At 41.1% G+C, this 5,233-nt stretch overlaps 1 pseudogene across 1 annotated transcript; it reads left to right on the top strand.

Moving 5' to 3' along the window:
* The first annotated feature begins 336 nt into the window (after positions 1-336).
* Positions 337-4,266, top strand: LOC148041013 (ketol-acid reductoisomerase, chloroplastic-like; annotated as a pseudogene). The gene is made up of 11 exons (XR_015690458.1): positions 337-715; positions 1,058-1,173; positions 1,334-1,376; positions 1,483-1,623; positions 1,728-1,955; positions 2,050-2,167; positions 2,250-2,389; positions 2,616-2,776; positions 2,987-3,149; positions 3,409-3,600; positions 3,791-4,266. The product of XR_015690458.1 is annotated as a ketol-acid reductoisomerase, chloroplastic-like (transcript).
* Positions 4,267-5,233: the final 967 nt, after the last annotated feature.

Below are 5,233 nucleotides of genomic sequence, written 5' to 3'. Positions count from 1 at the left end.
TATGCATGAAGCATATTGTATTTTGTATGTGAAGCATGTGATTTCTTCTTTTGAGAGCAAAGGAGAGTGCTTCCTTACAAAAACATAGAGCAAACATTTTCAAAGCCTCGTGAGCTATACAAGTCTGCAAACTGTGCATTACGCGATTAGTGGGTCTAGTTGGCCATTCTAGCTAGTATGAGCAAAATTATCCATAGGGACTCTCTTAAATGGATAAGTTCGATTGAAACCTTCGACGTTCCAAAGTGTCTAAGGAATATTATTATTTTCATTTTCAATTAATAGGAAAATATAAAATGGCACAAGGAAAAATGGTCAAAACCTGAAGATTTAGTTTCTATGTGACAGACAGAGAAACTCCTTTCGACTTGAAAGTTCCATCGTCCGTAAGCCTTCAACGAGCAGCAGGCGAGCCATGGCTGCCCTCTGCCAATTCTCGTCTTCTATCGCGGCCTCGTCCTCTCGTTCCTCGCCTGCCTTCAGCGACAAAGCATCGGTATTGTTGCACAAGGAGGCTCCCTTGCAGGTCTCCTCAAAACGGCTCGCCTTTTGCAGCTCAGTGGCGCATGCATCGTCTCTAGCGCCTAGCCAGGCACATGCTGCTTCTGGCCGTGTCTCCATGATGGTAGCGGCTCCCCCTAAACGGGGCACGGATGTGCAATGCGAAACCAAGGTCTTCAAGAAGGAGAAAGTCACTCTTGCAGGTCGCGATGAGGTAGTATGTGTCAGCTTTCACCTTTCTTTGTAAAGATTTGGTTTTCTATGCATGCCTGTGTCAAGATCTTTTTGTGCTTATGTCTGTTTTATCTCCATCTGCACTCACGCATCAAGTGCATGATCTCTCAGAGTTACCTTTTTGTATTTGTCTTTAATGAACCTTTCGTGTTTATGTCTGTTCTGTTTCTATTTGCACCCATACATAGAATTCGTCATCTACTAGCTTCACTACTTTTAATCTCCAGGTCTTTTTGTGTTTATGTCTGTTTTATGACCTTTTTGTGTCGTTCTCTGTTATGTTTCCATTTGCACTTACACGTCAAGTGCATGATTCTGGCAGTATATTGTAAGAGGCCGACGAGACCTGTTTCCTTTGCTGCCTGATGTTTTCAAAGGTATCAAGCAAATTGGTGTTGTTGGCTGGGGTTCACAGGTATGGTGTACTGTTCATTTGGTGTGTGAATTGCTTCAATATAATACTTGACGAGCTGGGTTATGTTTTGGAATTTCATGGTGGAAGAGTTGACTTAGTCTTTCGGTATTAGGCTTGCAACATAGAACAGTGTGATCAATTGGCTTGTAACATTTAGTTGCATATTACAGGCACCTGCGCAAGCACAGACTCTCTTGCCAAGGCTGATTTGGACATCAAAGTCAAGGTGACACAGTTTCTGGCCCGCTTAGTTTTAGTTTTCTCGGGAAAATTTTCACCTGACCATGCAAGAGGGACATTTACTTGATGTGTGAAGACTGGATTGTTTGCAGATAGGCTTGAGGAAAGGTTCTAAGTCAATCGCTGAGGCCTGAGCAGCAGGATTTACAGTAGAAACAGGAACTTTGATTGGTGTTTTGGAGACCGTTTCTGAAAGTGATTTGGATTTGTTACTCATATCAGATGGTGCACAGGTCTTAATTCGGTCTCACTGAATATTTAGTGATATCCAGTTTGCTAAAGCTGCTAGTGCATTGCTTGTAGCTCTAGTGTTATTTATTTTGTTTGCATGTTACAGGCAGATTATTATCCACAAATATTTGCTGCAATGAAGCCAAAAGCTATTTTGGGACTTTCTCATGGGTTTTTACTGGGACATCTGCAATCAGTTGGAGAAGATTTTAGAAAGGATATAAGTGTTATTGCAGTTTGTCCGAATGGGATGGGCCCCTCTGTTAGGTGTTTGTATGTGCAGGGCAAGGAGATCAATGGGGCAGGAATAAATTCAAGCTTTGCTGTTCACCAGGTTTGGTCTTGTTATTCACCTACAAATATGTTAGATGCATCCTTGCTCAGGCAGGACAATTTGATGCTCATCTAAGCTTAATTTCTTAAACCAGGATGTAGATGGACGAGCTACTGGTGTGGCATTAGGTTGGTCAGTTGCCTTGGGATCTCCTTTCACATCTGTGACAACTCTGGAAGATGAATACAAGAGCAATATCTTTGGTGAAAGAGGTGATGTTTTGCATGCCCTACAGGTGACTTGATTTATATTTAGTAGATTTAATGTGTCTAAGCTGGAGGGGCTGCTATACAGGAATTCTGTTGGGTGCTGTGCATGGAGTTGTGGAGGCACTGTGCAGAAGGTATACAGAAGCTGGCATGCCTAAGGATGATGCTTGTAGAAACACAGTAGAAGGCATTACTAGGATAATTTCTAAAACCATTTCCAAAAAGGTATGAGTAATGTTCTGCTCACATTCAATGCTTGTCTAATCTGTAGCACATGTAACCAGAGCAATCATTTTGTGTTTTGAGTTCCATGTTTTGTCTGTTTTACACATCAGAAGGTCTCAAAGGTACGATTAGCATGAAACTAAAGGAATAGATGTGGTGAGATGATGTCATTTTCCACAGTAATGCTTTCTGCTTCTGACAGCTGCATCTGATATCAAATTTTCAGGGGATGGTGGCAGTTTATAATGCTTTGGATGACCAAGACAAGAAAGATTTTGAGGCAGCGTATAGTGCTTCATATTATCCATGCATGGATATTCTTTATGAATGCTATGAGGATGTGGCCTCAGGAAATGAAATTCGCTGTGTTGTAATGGCAGGGCGTTCGTTGCTTTTATGTAAGCCAACCTTTGGTAATGTCTGTTTAGAATGTTTCTCACTTGACCAAGCCAATTGCATTTATGGTGTTTTGAATCCCAAGCAGACTGCAGCGGAATATCCTTTCCAACAAACCGATTGGATGATTGATACTCAGTAAAGAAAATCTAGATAGGGCTTAGCTGGTTTGAATTTATTAGTTACATGTGCCTGTTATGTTTTGCAGGAGAAAGATGGTCTGCCTGCATTTCCTATGGGGAAGATAGACAAGACAAGAATGTGGGAAGTTGGTGAGCGTGTACGGGCTGTGAGGAAAGAAGGTGACCTTGGCCCCTTGCATGGCTTCACTGCAGGAGTGTACATTGCATTGATGATGGCACAAGTAAGAAAGACTGCATATGGAGGGACTGAGTAACCTTGCTTTTCCAGCAGGAGGGGTGTTTAAATTCTTTCCACATTTTATCCTTTGTTTTGTGCCCAGATCTGTTGTAGTGGTAGTTAAAAATTTAAGCTGCATGCTATTATATGCGAATTCAAGCTTTGTGCAACCATAGCATTAATTATTTAAGCTGTAATGTGGTCATCTTATCTCTTCTTTTTTAAAACTGATGCAAGAACTGGTTATTGAAATTTTCATACAGATTGAAGTATTGAGAAAGAAAGGCCATTCTTACTCTGAAATGCTGAATGAGAGTGTTATCGAGTCTGTGGACTCTTTGAACCCTTTTATGCATGCCAGAGGTGTGGCTTTCATGGTGGATAACTGCTCTATGACAGCCCGTCTTGGTTCATGAAAGTGGGCACCTCGTTTTGACCATATACTCACTCAACAGGTGGGTTTTTCTAATGGGTACAAGCTCTGTTCTGTTGTTCATAACATTTTTAGACATGTTCTGTGTACCTTCATGTGATGTCTAGAGCTGTTTTGTTCTGCTATTTTGTCTACCATCATTTGCTAGCACAACAGGATGCTAACTGATATTTAGCTAACGTCACATATTCTTTTTCTTTGTTCCTTTGCAGGCTTTTGTAGATGTGGATTCAGAAGCCCCTATCAATAAGGATCTCATTGGAAACTTCTTGTCAGATCCGGTTCACAATGCTCTAGAAGTCAGTTAAGGCCCACCTTGGATATAGCAGTGACTGCCAATGCTGTTTATGTTCGTCCAGAACTGAGACAGTAAAGTAACAGACCCAATTGCTGTTGTTAGCTGACACAACTCAGTTGTCGCAGAAGGATGCAAAATATAGTCCCTAAACTGTTCTTTCAGGTCCTTGGCTTGGTCTTCAGCATTCTGAAGACAACATAGAGCAGTTTGAAACTCATGAAGCTTTGACAAAGTTTGGCAACATTTTGAAGCAATTAGAAGCCATTGGGAATGAGATATCTGCTGAACTTTGGGAACATTTTGTAACAAGAGTTTTCAGACTTGTGAGCGGTGATTGACATTCAATAATAAAAGCATGAGATGAATTTTATCTGTGTATGTGTGGACTTATCATGGTGAAATTAGTTGCAGATGATTTCTTTACATATCACAAGGGCCAATTGGGTGGGTTGAATTGTTGAATGTGTGTTATATGATAGGGTAGGCTATTTTGCACTCAAGAGATCCAAAAAAAGGGGAGTGTTGCATTTCCAGTAAAAGGAAATTGCAACATTGATTTAGCGGTTACTCATCATGCTCTATTACATATTCTTGGTAGAGGGGAACAAACTGTGCACTTGGTTTGAAGCTGAAGGAGAAGGTGAAGAGTTAGTTCTTGATTATATGTGGATGCATTAAACTAGGTCTTTTACATCTTTTATGTCCTAGCCAGTGTAAGTGGGTATCTGGCTCATTACACTCCCATCTTGTTCCCAGAAGTTTTTGCATTGAAAAATAAATGACAACTCGAGGGGCTTGTCAGAGTGGCTAGTGAGTGGGGTTGTAGAGTACTATTCTAATCAGCATTATAAGAAGGAAATTTTGATGGGTGAGAGGCGCGTACCCAAGAGAATCGGGGTGTAAGGCTAGGTGTAGTTGACATGCATACCATGGGCATGGTCGCAAGGGGATAGTGCCACCAATTCATTTTAATTGAGAGTATGAAGACTATGGACAACGTGCTGGCCACCACAGGCATGCCGAGGTAAATTTGCCATAACTTCTGATGGGCTGTTCCAAATGGGGTGTGTCACATGTCAAACAAAGCTTATGACAAGTATGTTCAGTCCATGTATAAAATGTATGGCTTCAATTCATGCTGGTACAAAACTATTCTAAAACAACGTGCAGATTGCACATGGTATGGGGTCAAAATAGGGCATATCCGTCTAGTCTTCAGTTTGTTTGGCCTCTTGTAGGTGAGAAAACTCTTCCACAATACTAGTTGGGTGCCATAAGCCTTGCCATTTGATGAGGTATTCCTTGATAGATTGAGATTGTAACATCCTTGCGTCTTTAAATACAAACTCTCTTTTTT

Source organism: Lygodium microphyllum, chromosome 1 (genome assembly GCF_053477565.2).
Source record: "Lygodium microphyllum isolate KBCC chromosome 1, Lygodium_microphyllum_v1.1.10, whole genome shotgun sequence".
Lineage (NCBI taxonomy): Eukaryota > Viridiplantae > Streptophyta > Polypodiopsida > Schizaeales > Lygodiaceae > Lygodium > Lygodium microphyllum.
This window is presented reverse-complemented; position numbering and strand designations above follow the sequence as displayed.